The following is a 23,953-nucleotide window of genomic DNA, read 5'->3' as shown; positions in this document are numbered from 1 at the left end:
CAAGTGGGTTTTGGTTATAGTGTTTTATCCAAGCAATTGAAAGCATACTGAGATGGCTTTATTAAAACCAGTCTAAAACAACAGATTGAGTTAAAGCCTGTTCTTGTAAAACGTATCTCAAGAGTCTTGGAGAATTTAAGAAACACGGCCCTTTACTGCATGTGTGGAACAGCAAACAGAGCTCAGGAGTAATCAATTTTTATAATTAAGCCTCCTTGCTGAATACAAACCCAGAGGAAAGGGAATTAGAACCTTGCAAAAGTATTCTCATGGGATCACAGAACCATTGAGTAAACTTATGCCGATTTAAAACTGGTGGGCTAGAGAGGCAACCGGATACCTCCGGTCTGTCTATCTATCTATCTATCTATCTATCTATCTATCTATCTATCTATTTTTGAGACAGGCTCTCGCTATGTAGCTCTGGCTGTTCTGGAATTTGTTGTGTAGCCAGTGCCGGCCTTGGACTCACAGAGATCCATCCATTGAAGACTTAGTCTTTATTATACGCAGTGACTGGTAAAAGGACTTTTTGCACAATGTGAAAAGTAGGATTTTTGAGGTTTTGAAAGGGCTGGCTTCCTTCCTTTCTGTTTTTGTTTGTTTGTTTATTCTGCTAAGGCCCTTTCTCTGCGCTTTATCCTCTCTCCCTCCGACAAAGCTTGGTCACTTTCCGTCCCTCTACTTTTCACTTCTACGCGAACATCAAACTCAACTCTACTTCGCAGATTTTTGAAAGCACCAAGGAACAGTCAGTACCCAACCTAGAGAAGGAGAAAGAAACGTCTAAACTCAAAGGTTGAGCAGGGAAACCGCCAGGCAGGGAGTGCCCGGTCTCATCAACCACAAGACTTAGGTGTAATGAACACTCCGCCAGGGCTCGCACAGGCTGACGTGCCTCCTCCCTCTCACGTCTCCGGGAACCCTTGGCACTAATTTCCTAAGGCACAGAAACCTGGCTCTCCCCTAAGTTTTAGCCCAGAACATCTCTGAGGTCCCAGCGGCGTTGGGGCGGCGCATTGGCTCCTAGGCTGCAGATGCTGCGGCCCTAGCTACCGCCGGTCTGGAAAAGCAGGCTGGGCCGCGCAAGTCTGCAAATTCTAGAGAAAGCAGGGGGACGAGGGGCCCTGTTTGCTGGCTCTGCCATCTCCTCTAGAAAGCACTTAGCGAGAATAAAGTCACCCGCCCACCCCGGATACCTTCTATTGCAATTCTGACGTCCCGGCCTCCTTAAAGCCAGCATTTTTCTCCCTGGGAGAAAGCATTAGTTAATGATTGCCAGCCGCCTTCTCTGTCTGGCAGGCCATGTGACCTGGACACGTGACTTGGAGCCCGCTGGGATGGTTTCTCGTATTTGAATAAGCTCCGATTTATTATTGCAGTTACCAGTCTGTGGAAGCGGTGGGTGCAACGTGATTGCCTGGCGGTTACACAACGCCCGAGAGCTGTGCTCACCGCTGCCAGCCGCTCCAGGGCTGACTTCTAAAGGAACAGAAAACAAACAAGACTGGTGTTTTCCAGGGTGAGAGTCCGTTTTCCCTTTAGAAAAAGCATCAGAAGGCAAAGCCCAACCTTGCCAAACTGTACTAGTTAGTTCTTTGGGGGCAAAAAGACAGACTACCGTGCAACAGGAGATTTTACCACGCTTTTCTCTTGTCTCTCCCTGAAAAGGTCTCAAAATAGGTTCTTTTTACGTTTATAGAACGTGTACACTAATAGAACTTGGCAGCATATATTTTCAATCCCAGCACTCCTGGAAACAGGAGGTAGAACTTGGTGAACTCGAGGCCAACCTAGTCTACATAGCAAGTTCCTGGCCAGCCTGGGCTACACTGTGAGAACTGTCGCGCTCCCCGTCCCCAACATCAGCCAGCAATTCATCCCCCAACCCCAACCTGTATTAAGGTGTTTGTCTCCTGTGTATTAAAAATCTTGGGGTCAAACCCGGAGAGAGGGAGGGAAGGATAGACAGAGGAAAAGGAAAAGGGCTCTATGATTAGTTTGTTTTTTTTTTTTTGTTGTTTTTTTTTTTTCCGGAGCTGGGGACCAAACCAAGGGCAAGCGCTCTACCACTGAGATAAATCCCCAACCCCTCTATGATTAGTTTTAAATTTAAACTGCAAATGAAAGGGTCTTTTTGTGGTTCCTCCCTCCTTTAATTTGTAAAATATTAATAGTTGAATTTATTTTCAGCATCTGGAAGAAGCTTCATAGGCAACACTACGTGCATGCAAATGAATGAAAATATATGCAGATTAGCCTCTAGAGGACCTCTCCCCCCCACCTAGGTACCAGTGCTACTTAGAACTGTCCAACTCCCCTGCAAATGGAGCCCTGCCATGTTTAGCTTTCTCCTGCTGGGCTGTGGCGACAATCACAAGAGACAGGCAGAGAGGAAAAACCACGTGACTGAGACAGATGCCTTTCCCAGGTGGGACTGCAGGAGGTCCCCATACCTGTCTCTTCCTTTGAAGAGACCCTTTCTCCAGCCCAGACCAAGAAGTTCTCAATGGTGATTTCATTCCACAGTCTACTAGCTGTTATTGGAAGACAGACAGACAGACAGACAGACAGACAGACAGACACACACACACACACACACACACACACACACACACACACAAAGCAAGCCTGCCTTCTCAGGGCTTCACTTCAGAGCTCTCCAGGGCCCAGCCTGGCCTGTATAGACTGAAGTAGCTGGTGCAGTCTAAGAGGCCCTTTTCTGTTTTCCTGGCACTGCCAAGGGCCCAGCTCTTCTGGCTTGAAAGACTCACGAATGTGCCAGCTGACTCATGGCGTGGTGGTTTGAACAAGAATGTCCCCCACAAGCTCATGGATTTGTCATGGTGCTCTTTGGGGAGGTTTAGGAGGTAGAGCCTGGCCCGGGTAAGTACGTCACTCTGAAAGGGCTTTGAGAGTTTAAAGACTTCATGCCGTTTCCAGTTCACTATGTCGGCTTTGTGCTTGTGCTTCGAGAAGGAAGCTCACAGCTTCCTGCTCCTGCCACTGGGGCTCTGCCCCCTTCTACTGAACTCTTACCCATCTTGAATCTTAAGCCCAAACATTTTTTTCTTCTATAAGGCACCTTGCTTATGGTATTTTTACCATAGCAACAGAAAAATAACTACAGGGGCTGGAGAGATGGCTCAGTGGTTAAGAGCACCGACTGCTCTTCCTGAGGTCCTGAGTTCAATTCCCAACAACCACATGGTGGCTCACAACCATCTGTAATGAGATTCCATACCCTCTTCTGGTGTGTCTGAAGACAGCTACAGTGTACTCATATACAATAAATAAATCTTAAAAAAAAAAAAGAAAGAAAAAGAAAAGAAAAATAACTACAACACACAGAGAACAAGAATTCAACCGTTGCTGGAAGGCACGGGTGTGACCTTGTTTCTTAGGGACCCTTCAAGGCAGCCTCAAGAGGCTCTGATGCACCTTCATTGAGAAGGGTCTGATTGCTATTGGCAGCCGGACTGGAAGAATTACAGAGCTGCTCTAGTGTGAACCGAGCCACAAACTTGAGAGTTCAAGGGAACATCCGCCCTCAACTCTGCCCCTCCAGAGCCAACCTGCACAGCACCGAGGTGCCTGGGGATAGGGTGTGGTTGACATACACCAACCTCACTCGGATTTACTGCTGAAAGGTGTGGAGAGAGACTTCCTTGCTTTGACTGGGCTGAACGTGGACCTTTGGGAAGCGAGGCACATCTCATATTCAAACTACAGCAGGGCCAAGCCTCAAAAGACATAAAGGGTCTTGACCCGAGGTGTGTATGCTCATAACCTTTGCAGCACTGATTACGTTATCCCGAGGGCCCATCCACGGATGGATGAGGAAACAAGGTGTGCTTTGGAAATACAACAAGCTAAATGTCCCGCCTTGTTTGAGTGAGACTAGGCTCGGCCGTTGTAATACCGGGTCCTCGGCTATGGTGCTGTCTGGGAAAGCATGCAGCCTTGCTGGAGAAGGCATATCACTGAGGGCGGGGTTTCAAAATGTATAGGCTCACCCTCCTTCTACCTCCCGCTCTCTGCTTGTGGTCCAAGATCTCTTAGCCTCCTGCTCCTGCCACCCTTGATGACACTTGCAGCCATGCCTCCTAACCGTGATGGGCTCTTGTCCCTCTGGGACCAGAAGCCAGAAGCAAGAAACCGAGAACAAAGCAAAACAAACAAAAACCAACAGCAAACAAAATAAACAAACAAACAAAAAAAAAAAACCTCAAACAACAACCAAAACCTCTTTCTTCCATAAGTTGCTTTTGTTTGTGGGTTTGTTTATTTGGTTGGTTGGTTGGGTTTTTTGTTTGTTTGTTTTAGCACAACAACAGAAAGAAAACTAACACAAAGTCGACGAGGAAGAAGATTCCGGCACAGCATGGGAAAGTCTAGACACCGCGCTAAGTAACTGGATGCTATCACTACCTGTGGTTGCTCTTCAGATCTCCCTATATGAGGGGCCTAGAGGAGAACACGGTTACTGGAGGCTTAGGGAGGGGAAGCAAGGAGAGAAGCCAGTGTTTGGTGGGTAAGAAGCTTCACTGGAGAGACGAGAAGGCTCTGGAGACCAGGTGGTCAGCAAGCAGTGTGGACGTTCTCGATGCCACTCAACTGTCCGCATAATACATCAGCACACTAAGGGGCATATCATTAATATTCTACCGCATAATATTGCTAACCTCTGGTCATCTCAAACAGCCTTTGGCCTGTTTGGGAATGGCGAGTTCTTTGAAGAGGACCCCTGAGATGTCCTTGGAGATGAAAAACCCACGATGCCATCTTCTTGTCCTTTAGCCTTGGTTTTGTGGTACCCACAGCTTTCGTGGGCCCATCCCCCACCCTCCTCGGCCTTTTGGCGATTGGACAGATTTGCTGACAAGAAACACTGGGAGTGTGTAAGAGGGGAGGTACAAGGTCAGCCGCAGCTATGGCCTGTACCTGCTGCTGCCATGGGTGAGGGGTCATCCGTTTGAGAAGAACCGGTCATGTTCTGCTGGGGGGTCATGTTTTTCTCGTCTCTTCATAGATTTTCTAGAATGTTCTGAAAAATCCGGAAGAAGAGTAATCATGAGAGCTGGGCCGGGAATGTGAGGGAGGAAGATTTGAGGAGGCATAAGGAGAAAGGGTAGGCAGGAAGCCACAAGCATTCCACAGGCTTCCCTGGACAATGGATTGGTGGGTGATAGGGATAAGTTTGGCCTTGGAGCACTGTTCCTATCAGTGATCAGTCTCCAGGATTCCTTCGTAAACTAAGAAGCGGTCAGATACAGGAGATGTCTATTGCTCCTGTCCAGCACAGCCCGATCCATCTCCAGCTTCTACCTTCCTGGGGTATCAATTTGACACACATATTGACACAACTAATTGAGGGAACCTCAACTGAGGAATTACCTCAGTCGGATTGCCCTGTGGGATTTTTTTTTTTCCTGTTGAATGTAGGAGGGTCCAGCCTAGTGTTAGGCGGGTGGACCTGGTTCTCAAAGCTGAGTGAGCCAGAAGCAGCATTCATCCATGGTCCCTGCGTCTGGACCTGCCTCCAGATTCCTGACGTAATGGACTATAAATAACCTCTAAGCCAGTGGTTCTTAATCTTCCTAATGCTGCATGATGCTTTAATGCAGTTGCTCGTGTTGTGGTGACACCCCCCTCCCAACCAGAAAATTATTTTATTGCTTTGCGATAACCGTAATTTTGCTGCTGCTATGAATTGTAACGTCAGTGTGTGCGTTTTCCCATTGTCTTACATGACCACCCCCCCCACCCCCGTGAAAGGGTCCTTTCAACCCCAAAGGGGTTGTGACATACAGACGGAGAACTGTTGCTCTAAGTCAAAACCAGCCCTCTCCTTCCCAGGTTGCCTCCCCCACTGGTGTTTATCAGAGTCACGGAAAGCAAACCAGGACACCAGGTCAGATCTCGGCTGAGCTCACAGATGAGGAAGCCATAAACAGAGCTGCATCCAACCCCTGCCTACCACAACTGTCCTGAAAGTATGTCCCTGTAACCCTTGTGTTTGGCACATGACAAGCGGCTCACACGCTGCTTCTGTTATCATTACGATGACCGTGGTCCACATCCCCAAACCGAGAGCTTCTAACGTAAAGTGCACGGCATGTACGTAGATAAGAAGCAAATCCCGGGGGATTTGGCTCAGTGGTAGAGTGCTTGCCTAGCAACCGCAAGGCCCTGGGTTCGGTCCCCAGCTCCGAAAAAAAAAGAAGCAAATCCCGACTATTTCAAAGCCAAGGCTTTCTGGGAATTTCCAGGCTGCCTATAATTACCTTTCACAGGCTCCCCCTGAAAGTTATTCCAAAGTAACTATAATGCTCACCCAAACTCTTGGAATCTAAGGGACCAGTGGTGTACACAACAGACACCAATTAAGCTAGTGGCAGTCAGTTCGACTTGTAGATACACAGTAACAACGGAAGGGTGAAGGACTTAAGCTGATTGGTGGTAGGAAACGGGGCGGGGATTGGGCGGAGCCAAGCCATTAAGGAGAGAGGGGCTGCAAGGTACTAGGGTTCTGGACAGATGACTGCAAACGACCCAGTGTCACGGCACTCTACATGGATTCCTTCAGAGTCAGTCAGGACTGGCAAGGGTGCCCTTGTGCTGACATAGGGTGGGAGATGTGCTGTGGGGAGATACCACAGCTCCAGGCCGGACATGCCTCTGGAGCTCCCAATGAGTGCTTCAAGTATTTAGTTTAGAACCCAGAAAGAAATAAGTACTCTCTCCCTCAAACTGAATTGGGGCGGGGGTGTCAGTATTGAGACTGAAGCAGACAAGAAAAGGCTGCCTCACACATGGACTGGAGGTGTTTCCAGCTAAGCTTCGGAAGTCAAGATTTCTTTTGACTTGAGTTGTTTTCTTAAGTAGGCTCATCTGCCAAAAAAAAGAGACATAGTCATTCATCCCTCGAAAATATTGATTCCCCCCACTCGCAGGTGGAGTGAGGGAGCAAAGCGGTGAGAGGCCTCCCAGCTGTGCAGAGGAAGTGAGAAGTGGGGGTGGAGGGGTGGGGATGCTGTGTGAGCGTGGCAGGAGTGTGTCAATCAGTATATACTATCAGGGCAAGCTTCTCCCCAGAAGATAAGAGACCGAAGACAGGAAAAGCAAAGGAAGGCCAAGTGGAAAAGGACACCTGACTTCAGCCATTTTTAAATTTTTTTATATTTCCCCCAGTGGTGGAGATCAAGTCTCTACACATTCTAGGTAAGTGTTTTATCGGTGAACCTAGGCCTGTCCAAGGGTGAGAGACCCACACAGAGGAAAGGTCTAGTAGTCTGAAGCACATGAACTGTATCTTACCTTGAACAATGTGAGAGCAGACATCTCTCGTGTGAGGCCTGAGTTCAGCCACACAGACAGTCATTGGCACAGAGCTGCCAGATTTCAGAGTTGTAGCCTAGGACACAAGACATCGGGCCTCAGGGGCCTGTCGGTACAGAGGCCACCACTTACCTTTAACCCTACTGGAAGTGAATGGAGGCAGGCCACCTGGGACAGCTGCTGGGTAGGGAACGCAGGCTGGGGTTGATCCAAGGGGCCTCCCAGGCTATGTCAAGTCGCCACATGTCTTACAAGCACAGAACTATCTGTTAGCAAATGGTTGTGTTTTAAACTTGATGCAAAAAGGGTCCTGCTTAACCCTGAATACGAGTAGTAGAAAGCTAACCAAGCCGCACACACCGCCCCCCCCACTACTGAAGTGACCAAGAAGGCAAGGGGGAGGGGCACTGGCACTGAACTGTAGGGTTGGCAGGTGGCTGAGATCTTGCTGTGTAGCCTAAGCTAGCCTCTGCTTCAGGATCCTCCCACCTTGCCCCAACTCATGAGCTGGATCCAGCTTTCTTTTTCTCTCTTGTACATTTAGCCCAGGCTAGCCTTGACTTCAAAATCCTCCTGTCCCAGCTTCCCAAGTGCTCCGTTAGTCTAAGGCTTTACCATTGCCTCCCGAATCTTAGAGAGCCAAGGTTAGACTCCCAGGAGAAGAGTAACTTGTTTCTTTTCTTTTTTTCTTTTTTTCGGAGCTGGGGACCGAACCCAGGGCCTTGCGCTTTCTAGGCAAGCGCTCTACCACTGAGCTAAATCCCCAACCCCGAGTAATGTGTTTCATGTTTAAAGATGACACTTGGCTTTCTAGCCACCCCTCCAAGATAAATATGCCATCAGCACCACACACTGCACTCCCCAAAACTGCCACAAGCAAAAGGCCATGCTGGGGTGTGACTGAACTTGAGTCAGTATCAATTGTGCCGTGTGCAAGGAAAGTGGGAAAAGAAACAATCATCGCCCAAACTCAAATAGCAGAGAGGAGGCAAATGCACTCATCACAATAGGGCACCAAATTCCACCAAGCAGGGTGCCTCTTTCCATGCACTGAGTCTAACCATCTCAAACCAGTTATTGATACAAAGATATAGTCCAGGCCCCAGGGGCCATCTGCCTCCTGAGCCAGAGGCAGCCAGTGTGAAGTAGAAACAACTGAAAAAGGCTACAATTTTCATGGTTTGTAGCGGGACTGCAAGAGCAAAGGCTACAGATACGGTTGGAATTCCGCAACTTCTAGCTCCTCTCTCTGCTTTGACTGTGAGTGAAGTTTCCAACTGCTCGCAGCCTGTTTCTCCAGCTATAATGTAGGGGTAGCAAGACCAAGAAGGGACGGGAAGCTAAGAGTTATCCGCACACTCGACTCAGATCAGCGCCTAGGGAAGAGTCGGCCCACACAGACTCCTGGTTCCAGGGTAGCACAGCTTTAGGCTCTGTCTGAGAACCATCATTTTGCTTTGTGAAACAGACTCTTGTCCCTTGGCTAAAAGTTCTGCCTCCCTGTACTGCAACTTCAAAATACATGTTTTTAGTTGACAACACATGCTGATGAATCAGGTGGACAAAAGGCTACATTTATGCTAGAGGTAAAAATACAGATTTCAAGAAAAATATAGAAATTTTTTAACATTTTAAAACATATAATACTTTTAAAAATGTATTTATTTGGAGGGTGGAGAGATGGCTCAGCAGTTAAAAGCACTGGCTGCTCTTCCAGAGGTCCTGAGTTCAATTCCAAGCAACAACATGGTGGCTTACAACCATCTGTAATGGGATCTGATGCTCTTTTCTGGTGTGTCTGCAGACAGCTACAGTATCTTTACATGCATGGATATATTGTTGTGTATGCCTGTGTACCATGTGCATGTTTGCTGCTTGAGGAAGCAAGAAGAGACTGTTGGATCCTTGGGACTGGAGTTACACGTGGCTTTGAGCTGCCATGTGGGTGCTGGGAACCAAATCCAGGTCCTCTTCCGGGGCAGCCAGGGCTCTTAACAGTTGAGCTAACTCCCTAGTTCCCCAACTTATTTAATCAAAACGTATCCAGCAGAAACATCATTGGTACCGCCATTGAAAATTCCCAAAGTTCCACTCTGTCAAAACTCCACGTTACTCATATGAAGTAGATCCTATTTTTGTAACGATAGAAATCCTGAGAACATTAATAAACCAACATAAAGTACCCGCTTTTTTTTTCTTATTTGTTTGTTTATTTATTATAAGTACACTGTAGCTGTTTTCAGACACAGATGCAGAGTGCATCAGATCTCATTACGGATGGTTGTGAGCCACCATGTGGTTGCTGGGATTTGAACTCAGGACCTCTGGAAAAGCAGTCAGTGCTCCTAACCACTGAGCCATCTCTCCAGCCCCAGTACCCGCTTTTTATGCCTAGGGCCTTCAGCATGTTTAACCTTCATAAGGTGTTGGGGGTGGGGAGAAGAGGAGAATCGGTTTTCCAAACAACTTCTTGGGGCTTCTGAACGATAGCCATGCTATGTGTCAAGTACGCCTCCAGATTTTAAATTCTGCCTCTGTAAATTATTGTCGTCTTTGGGGTGAACAAGAAAAGGGAGACAGAGCCTGGTTCCAGTTTCTCGGCTTCACTGGAAGTGAGCCTCTATTTAATGCCTTCAGAATCTGCCCCTGCCTTGGAGCAACAGACAAGTATGTGCCGCTCCCTCCTAAACAGGGAATGGCTAGAACAAACAAAGATTGGAGATTTGCTTTGAAGCTTAACATCCCCAGAGCCAAGCTTCTCCCAGGCACCCAAGCTCCAGGACGCAGAGCTCCCTCCTTTTAACAGCTAACTTATTAATTCCAGGCTGCGTAGGTTTTGACTGAAGGTCACGTATCTGCTTTTGACCTTAGTGCTAGTAGGAATCCTATGGGACTCCCAAGTGGTCAAAAAACAAAAACAAAATGAAGTCGCCGCGATCGTGCTAATTAATAATGGTAGTAATATCCCGGGTTTCTTGTTTTCCTGGTTTTTTTAATCCCTGAAGGCTTTGAATTACTTTCGCAGACCGATAGTTTAACCCCCTGCTGACCTGTAACCGATCCGGGTGCAGAATATTGCCCTGTTGTTGAGAATACAGCCACGCTTGGCTTGTTTAAGCACGAAGACAGACACATACTGAAACTCGGTGTAAATTTCAGGTAGGCAGGTTATAATTACCCACTTGAAACCAAGCCAGGAAGTGAAGTTAATACCCTCTCCTTCATGAAAAGCGCCCAGGCAACTTCTGGACCAGAGACAGCTCGAAATTTCACCTCCTCTAACTCCGGTTTTCTAAGCCTGTGTGGTACCTATATTTGGAGCGGGAAGGCATTCTATCTATGGGGATGGTCGGGGCACTCGTACACACTTCAGAGTGTTCAACAGTCACACTACATGCCTGAACACATACGTGCCTTCCAATGTAACAACTGAAAATATCCCCAGACATGGTCACATGTCTCCCGGAGTGGGAGTGGGGCGACATCACCCCAGGTGTAGCTCTGGTGTAGCTGCACACGGTGGTGAGGCCGGGGGAAGATGTTAGTAGAGACACACTCATTCTTTGGGTTGCTTGAAGAACTCATGCTGAAAGAGGCCACTGCCTGCGACCTTTAAGATTGAAACTATGGTTTATCCCCTCACACATACAAATGGAAGAACTCGGCCTACCACAGGCTCTCACAGACCACCGTCTCCCTAGGGTAATTCTTCTGGGTGTCCAAATACCCCATAGTGGCTGTGATAGCTTCTACTAAGAGTTCTGGGGGCTGGAGAGATGGCTCAGTGGTTAAGAGCACTGATTGCTCTTCCAGAGGTCCTGAGTTCAATTCCCAGCAATCACATGGTGGCTCACAACCATCTGGGATCTGATGTCCTCTTCTAGTGTGTCTGACAGCTACAGTGTTCTCATAAAAAAAAAAAAATTAAAAAAAAAAAAAAAAGAGTTCTGGGACAGCCTCTCTAGCCCCTTCAGTGGGCCCTACCTAGCAGCTGCAGGGAGGCCTCCAGACTGTGGTAATGTGAGCTGCAACCGTCCCTGACCACAGCCTGTTCTTGGCAGCATCAAAACACAGACCCCCCAAACAGGCCCTCAGAGCCAGGAGCCTCCCTCCCTGCCCAGCACAGGCCGGCAACCCCAGACGTCCCAGAGTCCACGAAAGTGAACAGTTTACTCTAAGAAATGTATTTGACATTACAAACCCTGCGGCATACATACAAAATAATGATTTTTTCTACTTTTTGAGATTTTTAGACTTAATAGAAAACCCACACTAAGAGTCAAGGATGATCTCAGCAAACTGGCTACAAAACCTGCAATCCAATCCTAGTAGCCGGGAGGTAAAGTCAGGAAGATCAGCAGTTCAAGGCCAGCCTTGACTACAGATTGAGTTGGCGGCCATTTTGGGTTACATTGAACTTAGTTTAAAAAAAAAAAAAAAAAAGCCAGCAAGCAAACAAACAAAAGGCCAGGCATTCAAAGCCTGAAGCAAAAAAGACAAGGAAGTCCCTGAGCCACAGCAAGACCTTGACTCAAAAATTCCAAAGGAGAAACGTAATTATATTATACTCTCAACATGGCAACGATAGTATACTGAATATCCATCTATCCCTCACCCGGCTAAATACTAACATAGTTAATGGTTAATGAGGAAATTAACACCTGTCCAATGTTGCAGATTAAACTTCAAACACCAGTTTCCCAATATCGTAATTTAGTTCCGGGGTCCTAAAGTTTCCGAGAGTCCGAGAGTTCCTCACTCCTTCCTTCCTTCCTTTTATAATCTTGATCCTTTTGAAAGGTCTTGAGCCAGGTGTTGGTGGCACACGACTTTAATCCCAGCACTCAGGAGGCAGAGGCAGGTGGATCTCTGTGAGTTTGAGGCCAGCCTGGTCTACAGAGAGAGTTCTGAAACAGTCACGGCTGCACAGAGAAACCCAGCCTTGAAATAAAACAGAAAATTGATCAGAAACTTTGTCAAATGTCCCTCCTATGATGATCAATATTGTCAACATGACAAGGTCTACAATCACCCAGGAGGCAAGCCTAGGTGTGCCTGTGAGGGAGTTTCTAGGTTGAAAATTGAAATGGGGAAACCTGTCTTAGCATCATCCCACGGGCTGGAGTGCTGGACTGAAGAAAACCAAGAAAGACTGAAGGACAAGGGAGTGCACACCTCTAATCCCAGCACTCAGGAGGTGGAGGCAAGCCAGTCTCTAAGTTCAAGGCCAGCCTGGTCTATAGAGTGAGTTCCAGAACAGCCAGGGCTACACAGAGAAACCCTGTCTTAAACAACAACAACAACAACAACAACAATAACAACAACAACAACAACAACAACTAAAGGTCTTGGAAAAACTGTCTTTGCCTTGTGAGATATCCTCTGACAGTTTCTATTCTCCAAAGATGACTTTTTTTCGATAGTGTGCGCATGCGCGCATACACATGTGTGCAGGAGACCATGCAGCCCAGAAGAGGGCGTCAGATCCCCTGGATTTAGAATTTAGCGCTGGCTCGGACTTGGATGCTGGGAACAGAACTCAGGTTCCCTGGAAGAGCAGCATGTGCCCTTAGCCACTGAGCCATCTCTCCAGGACCCAACCTATTGTCTAAGATGCTGCTTTCTCAGTCAGGTTTGGGTGGCAGCTGGTTTGAAGTCGCCGTTCAGGGCGGCTCTCTCCTACTCCTCTTACTGGAATGTCTTTCTGCTCTCCCTCAGTGGTGCTACACAGGGTTTTCTTTCTTCCTCTCTGCTCAGGTTGCCCGTCACGAAGTCAACTTCTTGACTTCCCCCCTCTGTCTCCCCTCCTCTCAGCACACTTGCTTCCTCAGTGAACTGGAACCCAGACACTACTCTCTCATTTCCCTTCTCCTCACCATGGAGTACGTGTGTGTGGCAGGCGGGGAGACAGTGGGGGTCCTCTCCACACCCGTGCTTTTTGCTTTGACTTCTAGTGGCTTCAAGCAATCCCTCCCTCTGTGGATGTCCTACCTGTCGTCACATTAAGCCCACTTACAGAACCTAAAATAAAGCTCATTAAAGTCGTTAAGTTAATTGTGATTTTTGTACTTTGGCACTCAGTGTGGCTCAGATAGCATATACTTAGCACGCTCTCACACAGACTGGTTCCCCTTCTCCACTCCCATCCTCGGCGATGGAACACTCTCCTTTCTCCTTCAGCCGGGCTTTTCCCTGGAGTCTGCCCCCCAGTCACCCTGCTCCCTTCTCTAATTCAGAAACTAGCAAACTTATTTTCGGATACTTGAGATAGGGTCTCACAATGGAGCCTAGGCTGGCCTTGAACCTCCTGCCTATGCTTCCTGGATGCTGGGATTATAGGAATCTTCCCAGCCCCTGCTGGTTGCCTCTCCAGCTAACCTGTACCACTAAGCTACACCCAGCCCTGGTCAAGTTTAACAGAACATCAGAACCACCAGCAGGAACTCCCTGAGTTCCACACCTAGCCTTTAGAAGGGAGGGACCTACTGAGCATGCTCAGAGATGAGTCAACAGTCTTCCCACCAGCACCTTGAAATCCCTGCTTCAAACACGTTCCCAGCAGCTGGGAGAAGTCCAACCACCCACATACTAACTTCCGGCTCTCCACTTACCTTCTGATCTGCAGAGAAGCAGCCTGGCTTCTCTACCCGTCCACCTAGACAGCAGGTGACACCTTAGAAGAGCTTGACAGCCTTGCAAGAACTCAAGTCTCTCCCTTCCTTAAAGGGACAAGTCCCAAACCAGCAGCTCTAGATAGACGGCTCGGGTCTTCCAGCCTTTCTCCAGAAAGCTTCCCTTCCAGCTCTTGGTGACAATGAAAGAGGGTGATTATAAGCTGAGGCTAGACCCGCATAGCCCGCACAAGTAATAAATTAGACGTGGTGTGTTTTTGCTGAATTGTAGTAGCCTCTGTGAATGGCACGGCTACCACACACTAGCTCCTGCAGGAAGCAAGGGGCTGACAAAAGCTTACCAGAGGACGATCTGGCTTTGAAAAAATTACCAGTGATGGCGGAAAAACAAGCGTGTGTTCTTTTTTGGTTTCGCTCTTTGTTTTTGAGGCAAGATAACCAACCCAGACTGGCCTTGAATTTCATGGCCCTTCTGCTCCCACCCACTTCTGCTACTAGAAGTCAGAACAGGAAGCACGGGGAGGGTTCTAATGCACCAGGAAAGGGGACTCCATTCATTTGGCAGAGTTAAAATTAATGGAATTCACCGAGCAGGAGGTATCTAGAGACTGGGCACACCAGAGGGGAGAGGGGAGCAGGCTGACTGAAGATGTCACCCAGGGCCAAAACCTGAAGACATGTAGGCTCCTCTACACATGCCTGATGGAGAAGTTTTGGACGATCTTTCAAAGAAGGAGACCGTGCTGCGCTCAGAGCAACCGAATCAAGAACCGGCTTGCTCAGGCAAACCACGTGCAGACGCCCTGGCCCAGGGCCCGTTTCTGCCTGGCCTGCAGGATGCCGGCTCCGGTGAGCCGCACTTCCGCCATCCGCCGGCAGGTGTCGCTTTCCTGGCCTCCGAATCCACTGTGAGTTCAGCAAATGGAGGCGCATGGAGGAGGATGGGACGCAGGCAGAGGAACGGATTTCCTGGCCTAGGAACATCCTGGCTCTTGTTTCGGGGGCGGGGGTGCTTTTTTGTAAAATCAAATACGTACAGGTCATTTACTGGGTGTCAGGCCCTGCAGGAGTGATTGAATGGGTGAGCAGGGACTCCAAGTCCTGTCCGGGTCACCGTGACCTCAATAGCAGTGAGGATTTTTTTTAGGCAGCAACCTGATTTCTGGTGCCCAGTGCTTGAAAACTCAAGATTGGGGAAGAAAACCCCCAGCTCTCAAGCCAAGGAAGGATCTTTGTCTCTAGGTAAAAGGGAAGAGGGGCTTCACATTTCTTTAAAACCCTCTTACTCCCTTAACAGTGGGTTTTAAAATCTTCGCTGACATCTGAGTTCGCCACCGTGTGCTGGGGATACAATGGACAAAATGAATCTTTAAGACCTTGGCTCCCAAAGCAGACGAACGTGTAAGCAAGCGAGTGTGTCCTAACCTAACGTTGGTCTAGGATTAACCCCACTAATCACGGTGCCTAAGAAGGGAAGCAGGAGGCAAGTGCTTAAGTGATAGAGACCCAGTGAAAGCCACGTGGGGCTAATGTCCAGAGAGGAACAACAGTTGCCTTCTATCCAGGGACAGAAGTGATGATCACTGTGCCTATTTCCATACAAACCCTTCCTGGACTGTCAGTAGGGACCACTGTCTACTACCTATTTAAATTCCCTTCTGTGAAACTGTATCCTAGAGTCTGGACGAAGTTAGGAACTAACGTTCACATGAGCACTGCCTCTGTGTATCCCAGGCTTTATTTATCTGTTGCTAGGTTTTAGATTGGTGAGTGTGTGTGTGTTGTCTATGTGTGTCAGTGTGCATGTGTGTGTGTTTGTATGTGTGTGTGTGTCAGTGTGCATGTGTGTGTGTTTGTATGTGTCTGTGTGTGTCAGTGTGCATGTGTGTGTGTGTGTGTGTGTGTGCAAGCTCACGCGCGTACGCTTGTGCAGGCGTTCCGATGTTTGATTTGGGATTTTTTTTTCCTTCGTATTTTTTAAGTGTTTTAGAAATTCAGAATTTCAGGAAAGACTTTATTTTTTTTTCTCTCTGGGCTAATAGAACATGTGGTTCCAACATCTGGGGTTTTTAGCCTGCAGAAATCTCATCGTGAAGCCTGAGAGATTGTCACAAGTTCCCAGAACATACTTTGGGTATCTCGGCTCTTGGCCCATTTGGAGCTGGTGAGGATGAGGTAAATAAAGCTAGAGATGTAAAACTGCCTGGCTTCCCGCCATGTTGGTGTTTGGCCCCTTCGGTCTAGCTGGGGAAACGGAGTTCTTCATAAGCACTTTTATCTCTACCTGCTTTATCTGATAAAACAATACAGGCCAGCGAGACAGCTCTGGCTCCCTAGGTAAAGGCACTTCCTGCCAAACCTGATGACGTGAACCCACAGGGTGAAAGGAGAGAGCTTAATTCTACAAGCTGCCCCACACACACACACACGCACACACACGCACACACAAATAAATGTTTTAAAAGCATCCAAAATTTTATATTTGGTGTTCTCTGAACTGTGTCCTTTTTCTTAGTACCCTTTCTTAAATAAAAAACAAACAAGCAAACAAACAAACAAACAAACCAAGAGTTCTGTCTCATTGAAAAAAACTCTATCCTACTACACATCTGTAACCCCAGCCCTCCCAGAGGCTGGGGCACGAAGATCACAAAGCCATGTTGTCCCCACTAGGATCCCAAAGCTTCTAGAAACCAGGCAGTGCCTTGTGACAGTGGCAAGGTCTTCTGCTGCACTTGCCCCATCCCAGTTCCTCCTAAACAAATGCGTTTGGATAGATTCAGGGACTCGATTTAGAATATTAATCTATTAAATCCTATCATTAAACGTGTTAAATTGTTTCTGTCTCTCTCTTTTTTTTTTTTTTTTTTTGTTTCTTTTTTTTCCGGAGCTGGGGACCGAACCCAGGACCTTGCGCTTGCTAGGCAAGCGCTCTACCACTGAGCTAAATCCCCAACCCCTGTTCCTGTCTCTTAAAGGAATTTATAGAGCTAGGTGTGGTGGTGGCATATTCCTGAGATCCGGACAGGAAGGTCATCAGTTCCAAGTCAGCCTGGTGTGCATGCACAGTAAGATCCTCCAAGACCTCAGGTCTCACAACTTTTAAATGGATGACATAATACTCACTTTGTATCAGCCACCGATTTCTTTAGCATGTGTGGTAGTTTGAATGAGAACTGTCCCCCACAGGCTCCTGGATTTAGACACTTGGGTCCCAATAGGTGTTGCTGTTTGAGGCTGGGAGACTTTTGCTGGAGGAAGTTAGTCACTGGGGGTGGGCTTTGAGGGTTTAAAGACTTGCTTCACTTCCTGTTTGCTCTGTCTATTCTGGAACATATGATCTCTCAGCCTCCTGCTGATTCTACATTTTGAAAGTACCTGGCTGACGTGTGTGTGTGTGTGTGTGTGTGTGTGTGTGTGTGTGTGTGTGTGTGTGTGTGTTGATCAATCCCCCTGGCATGCTTCTCTCAGCATTATGGACTCTCCTTCTGGAACCACTAGAGGAATAAGCTTTGGTAGTGGTGTTTTTATCACAGATACAATGTGTTATTAGCAACAATGTTGTCTTGAGTGAAGTTGGAGATGGAGCTCTGTACCAGACAGCAGAGCCCACCATTGAATCCATTGAATCGGTGATGAGCCAACACTTCAGAAAAGCCATTATCCGCAAGGTGCGAATCAGCCTGATTTCCCAGTGTCCCTCCCATGGCTCTGCATTAATCAGCAAGTACTCCACACATAACTCTGTCTTATTATCGGTATTATTGAAATTTATGGACTATCTTGCTCTTCCATCCCATTATATTTGTTTATTACGTTCAGTTCTGCTTACGTCTCATTTTGGGGGTTGCTGCTCCTTTGCCAATCCTGGATTTTCCATCCCATCCTGGAGGTCACCATCACCTGCTTTTGACTGTGTGACAAGTTTCCTAAGTGAATTACACACTTCTGGAAATGTGTTAGGATCATCTGAGTGGTAGCTTCAGAGTTCATTCAACTGCTCAGTCATTCAGTTGCTACAGGGATTGGTCAAACCCCACCCCCCTCCACTCCGCTCACCCCCCAAACCTCCCCACCCTATCAGCTAGATACTTTCAAACTGTAGAATCCTTTTGCTATGCAAATGTAACACATTCCAGGGCTGGAGACTTGGCTCAGTGGTTAAGAGCACAAACTCCTCTTACAGAGGACAGGAGTTTGAATCCCAGTACCCACATTAGACAGCTCAACAGCTAGTAACTCCGGGTGATCTGATGGCCTTTTGACCATCAACTGTACTCACATGCAGAAGTCATAATTAAAATTTAAGAAGAAAATGGTCTTTAAAATGGAATGCTTGCTTTTCTTTCTTCCTCTCCCTTCCTTTCTTTCTTTCTCTCTTTCTCTCTTTCTTTCTTTCTTTCTTTCTTTCTTTCTTTCTTTCTTCCTTTCTTTCAACATCCAAAACTTTTTTTTTCTTTTTCTTTTTTTCGGAACTGGGGACCGAACCCAGGGCCTGCGCTCTACCGCTGAGCTAAATCCCCAACCCCCCAAAACTTTTTTATAAGCAGTAAGATCCAGGCTTAGTTTTTGTAGCCTGGGCTGGCCCTTCCAGCCTCTGTCACGCTCGAACTTCCGGCCCTTGGAACAGACATAGGGTTTGGTGTGGCTGTGTTGAATTCCCGGGGCCTGGCCAAAGTGTCGGTACACCTCTTGGTCCTTCCTAGGACCAGACGGGAGCACAGTGCCTCGGCCCTTGGGAGACTCCAGGGCTAGCTGGATGAAGGTGAGGCTCTTACCCCCAAGCTTGAGGATCCGACTTCGGGGCAGCTGCTCACCCGCGGTGCCCATGCCTTCAGCTCCGGCACTTCCAGAATCCGCACATCATCCGTGATCGTCCCCACAACCATAGCGGTTTTGTTCTCCCAGCCAGGAAGCTTCATCTTCCGGATCATTCGGGACAGGGACAGAAATGGCCGGTTAGTGAAGTGGCCGGTTAGTGCGGCTCATAAATAACCTTTTCAGCGCAACCTGATTGAAGGTGGAGTTGGTCCAATTGGCCAGAACCCTCCCTGCACAGCTTGCCAAACAGCCGCAGGCAGATGTCCTGGATCTTGGGCTTGTTAGCGGAACCTTTCAGTCCTTGTGGCAAATGTCAGCAGGCATTATTATGGCACCTCCTCTCCAGAAAGGTCCAGAAAGCAATGGAATGCTTTCAAATGCAGACTTTTATTCTGCACTTCTTCTGTTTTCTCAGACATACCGTACACCTTTCAAGCTATAAGAAACTAGGGGAGTTGTGAGCTAAACACCAATAAATCCAAAGCCTAGGACATGTCCTTGTGCCTAGAAATTCCTTTACCGGGGCTGGGGATTTAGCTCAGTGGTTAGAGTGCTTACCTAGGAAGCACAAGGCCCTGGGTTCGGTCCCCAGCTCCGAAAAAAAGAACCAAAAAAAAAAAAAAAAAAAAAAAAAAAAAGAAATTCCTTTACCTCCACCTTCAAATGAAGACAAATAAATAGGCTGGGTCTTTGTTTGTTTGCTCGTTTGTTTGTTTTTTGATAGTTTGTATGGAGGCAAACAAAAGCATTTTTTAAAAAATTTTTTAAATGTGTGTATGTGCATGAGTTTGTGAATACCATATGCACAGATGCCTGCAGAAGCCAGAGAAGGCACTGGATCCGCTCAAAGTTGAGTAACAAGCACTGAGGAGTCACCTAATGCCTTGGGAACCGAACCCAGGCCCTCTGTGAGCTCAGTAAGTGCTCTTAACCTCGAGCCATCTCCACAGTCCTGAAATCGTTTTGCAATGGTAAGTTGATTTGGGGCTATTCTTAGTCATTAATGTTGCTTGTTGGCAAGCCAGATGGAAAGCTGTTTGAGAACAGGAGCCATGTTTGTCTCCCCCTTCACTCCACACTGCCCCAGAGTAAACCACGGTATATATACACTCGGTGGGGCAGGAGCTCCTGCCTGAGAAATGAAAAAAAAAAAAAAAAAGTACTCGTGCACAAAGGTGACTTCATCTAGGATTGACAAACCCAGTGCCGAAGGGCAAATGCAGCCTCACCAGAGCCTTCTGGAAGGGAATTTGAGGGGAGGGGTTGAATCACCATCTGTACCAAACAGCTTTTCATTCCTGTAACAGACACTTGAGATACACAGAGTTACTGAGGGAAGAGTACTTCAGTGTCCCTGAGTCCTTGCCAGTCGACCTGTGACACTGATGCTGGGGTAAGGCAGAATATGATGACAGGGAGGATGTAGGCAGGGCTGCCCACATCACAGCAGCCTGGAAAGAGAAAGGAACCCTACCTTCTGCCCACTAGGCCCTCAAAAGAGCTCTCCCATCACTCTCTAATGCCTCTTTAACCAAGGCCTGAGAGACATTCAAGATCCAAATTATAGCAGCAACCAAGATATTTAAGTCGGAAAATAGTCTTGATTGGCAGTTTTCAAACATTTTGATCTCAGTACCTCACGATTAAAAACCTTTGCGAACCCCCAAGAGATCATGTTGAAAACAGACTACTAATGCCTACCACAGAAAGCAAAATGAAAATCAAGTATGTACCGACTTATTTAGAATAACAAGTTGGGGTTGGGGATTTAGCTCAGTGGTAGAGCGCTTGCCTAGCAAACGCAAGGCCCTGGGTTCGGTCCCCAGCTCCGAAAAAAAAAGAAAAAAAAATTTAAAAAAAAGAATAACAAGTCAACCCTACATCCACATAATGAACTGATTTATTTGTTTGTTTGTTTGTTTTAAGACAGGGTCTCGGGGCTGGGGATTTAGCTCAGTGGCAGAGCGCTTACCTAGGAAGCGCAAGGCCCTGGGTTCGGTCCCCAGCTCCGGGAAAAAAAAAAAAAAAAAAAAAAAAAAAAAAAAAGAACCAAGACAGGGTCTCACTATGTCATCCTGGGTGGCTTAAAACTCACTCTGTGGAACTCGGGCAGGGGTCCTGGCTGTCTTGAAGCTTCCCGACTATGTCAAAGCCATCTTGCGTTTCAAGAGGCAGGATCTAGGGCTGGAGAGATGGCTCAGCGGTTAAGAGCACCGACTGCTCTTCCTGAGGTCCTGAGTTCAAATCCCAGCAACCACATGGTGGCTCACAACCATCTGTAATGGGATCTGATGCCCTCTTCTGGTGTGTCTGAAGGCAGCTACAGTGTACTCATACATAAAAAATTAAAAATATTAAAAAAAAAAAAAAAAAAGAGGCAGGATCTAAACGAACGTTCTCCAGGTCAGTTGATTGCACTTCATTTTGCTGGCGTTTTCTGTCTTAAGAGGGGATCCCGCTCTGCAGTTCAGGCTGGCCTTGAACTCAGGAGCCTCCTGCCTGAGACAGCCAAGTGCTGGGATTGGCTGTGGCCACCACACTTGGGTCACCTGAAAGGTTACGATGGTTTGAATGGAAAACGTCCCATGTAGGCTCAGGAATTTGAGTACATGGTATTGAGTTGGGATGCTGTTTACGGTGGTGGTGTGGCCTTGAGGGAGGAAGTACATCATTGGAGGAGGAGCTTTGGAGTCCATAGCTTCACCCCACTTCCGGTTTGCTTTCCACGCCCTCTCTCTCTGCTCTTGCTGCCACGCCTGCCCACCACATGGACTGTCCCTCTGGAAGTGTAAGCCACTCTGTTCCATCTGCTCATGGCGCTTTAGCTTAACAATAATAAAAAGACACAGACTAGCGTGGTAGAGCACGCCTTTAATCCCTGCACTCAGGAGGCAGAGGCATGTGGATCTCTGAGTTCAAGGGCAGCCTGGTCTAGAGCCTAGGGCTTCTGTGAGAGGTTTTGTTGTCATTTCTCTGTAATGAGGAGTTTGCTTGGGACCACACGCACACCATGCAAGGACCCGATCACTGAGCTATGGCTCTAACCTTCTCTGCTTTGTATTTTGGGACAGGGTCTCACTAAATTTCCCAGGCTGCCCTTGAACTCCCTCTGTCAGCCACTCGGGCCTTGAACTTGCAATCCTCTGCCTCAGCTTCCCAAGTAGCTGGGAGTTTCGGGCCTGTGTCACCAGCATGGTTCCAAGAGTTTTTCCGTAGCCACTGTTCACAGAATTCTGGAGGGCTTTGCAGGATCGGAACACACAGTATCCGCCCTCAGAACGCTTCCGCAGGCAAAGGCAACATTGTATTCCAAGGCCAGCGGAATCAGAAAACAGCATTTGCAGGGCTTTCCAGCCCCAGAGGGCAAGTGCATGGTTCACTGCCTTTAGCAGTTGCCTCCACAGGGTAGTATTTAGTGAGGGCACACACCCAGGGAGTGGAGTCACAGAAGCCGCCAGGTTGCCAAGGGTGAGACTGGTAATTTTGCTTCTAAGCATCACCTGCCTCTTCTCTCCTCTGGATCAGCACCACCAGGAGGGGTGACCCTCTGTGGCTAGAGGAGCCACTAACTATTGAGAGGACCAATTTAACCAGCTGGAGGCAGTAAGCATAGTGGGAGAGGAAGACGCTTGGAGGACTGATATTTCTCCATACCTGTTTTCAGAGGTGGGAAAATGGTGGGCATAGTGGCATAGGGGCCGTGCAGAAGGGAGGACCTCTCCACCCAGGCAGCCGAGCTATGGCAGGTTTCCCAAGGCCCCCTCCCTGGGCCTCAGTTTTCACAGCTGCAAAACGAAGAGGTAAAATGACATCATGTTTCATGTCCCTTCCATCTCCGGCTTTGGGAGCTGTGGAGATTTACAGGGAGCTTAGTCTTGGTTTCATTATTCATCAGTTGTCTTCCACCAGGGCCGTGCATACAGAAGTGAGCGGTACTGAAAACCTGAAGGGGCTCCCCTAGCGCTCCGCCATAGCTGGCCTGTAGCTCCTCTGTCCCACATCCACCCAGGGCCAAAGGCATTGTCTGTGTGGCCTGTGGTTTTTGCAGAGCCTCTGAGCATCCTGGGAATGACACTAAGCAGCATCCAGAGAAACACCCACCCACCAGGCAAGGTGCGGGGTCCAGGGCCCCACAGTGAAAAATGGGCCTAAGGCATCAGCAAGGGTACCCAGGCCAGTTACCAGCACAGAGAGCAGCAGGCGCTAGGTGGGGACGTGGCTTTGAGCCTCAGTGCTTGCAGAGGGAAGGACTCCACACGTGGTAGTTCATTGCCTCCCTTGTTCATCTCTCCAGCGCACTACCTAGCGAAAACAAAGTCTGACCACCCTCTAGGGTTCTAACCTTGCTGTGGCACCGTGACTCAGATTCTCAAAGGCCCATGTAGTAATGCTCAGTCCGGGCCTACTGAGAAGTGATTGGGTCATGAGAACCAGGTCCTCGTGAATGGAGAATGTGGTGGTTTGAATATGCTTGGCCCATCGGTAGCAGCGCCATTAAGAGGGGTGGCCTTGTTGCAGGAAGTGCGTCACTGTGTAGGCGGGCTTTGAGGTCCTATGCTCAAGCTCCACCCAGTGCGGAAAAGAGAGCCTCCTCCTGGCTGCCTGCAGATCAGGAGGCTGCTCTTCCAGCACCATGGCTGCCTGGACGCTGCCATGTTTCCTGCCGAGATGATAATGGACTGACCCTCTGGCCCCAGTTAAATGTTTGCCTTCATCAGAGTTGCTGTGGTCGTGATGACTCTTCACAGCAATAAAACCCTAAGACAGAAAATGTCCTGAAGTTAGAGGTGAGAAATGCAGTTAAAAAGCAATGGGGGCTGGAGCAGGCACTGGAGAGACGGCGAGGCAATTAAAACCATTTGCTGAGAGGTCAGTCTTCAGCACCCACATGAGGCCCACAACCGTCTGTAACCCCAGTTCCAAGGCATTAGAAGCCTTCTTGCCTCCATAGGCGCCAAGTATCCACATGGTACACAGACATGCATGCGGGCAAAAACCCATACACATAAAAATATATATATTTTTTAAATACAATGAAATCAAGGAAAAGCTGACCACCCCTGGAGGAAATGGCCAACTTTGTCGTAAAACGGTCCAGAGGCCCCTTCCATAGTTGAAGCGCTGGTACACGGAACCCATTTCCTTCTTTACTTGATTAT

At 48.0% G+C, this 23,953-nt stretch overlaps 1 long non-coding RNA gene and 1 pseudogene across 7 annotated transcripts in view; both read right to left on the bottom strand.

Moving 5' to 3' along the window:
- The window catches only part of LOC102554603 (uncharacterized), a 49,403-nt gene extending 33,806 nt beyond the window's left edge, over positions 1-15,597 (bottom strand). For 5 of the 7 annotated variants that reach the window (XR_005491789.2, XR_005491790.2, XR_005491786.2 and 2 more), the window contains exons 1-2: positions 13,953-15,597; positions 1,200-7,417 (exon numbers count right to left, since the gene is read on the bottom strand). This is a non-coding gene — a long non-coding RNA (uncharacterized LOC102554603). The remainder of the gene's footprint in view (positions 1-1,199; positions 7,418-13,952) is intronic. The other 2 variants (XR_010056454.1, XR_010056453.1) reach the window with 2 other exon arrangements.
- Positions 15,598-18,405: 2,808 nt separating this feature from the next.
- On the bottom strand, positions 18,406-22,479 carry Rpl18-ps15 (ribosomal protein L18, pseudogene 15; annotated as a pseudogene).
- Between the last annotated feature and the right edge of the window lie 1,474 nt (positions 22,480-23,953).

Source organism: Rattus norvegicus, chromosome 12 (genome assembly GCF_036323735.1).
Source record: "Rattus norvegicus strain BN/NHsdMcwi chromosome 12, GRCr8, whole genome shotgun sequence".
Taxonomy (NCBI): Eukaryota; Metazoa; Chordata; class Mammalia; order Rodentia; family Muridae; genus Rattus; species Rattus norvegicus.
Note: the sequence above shows the minus strand (reverse complement) of the source record. Positions and strands in the feature narration are given on the sequence as shown.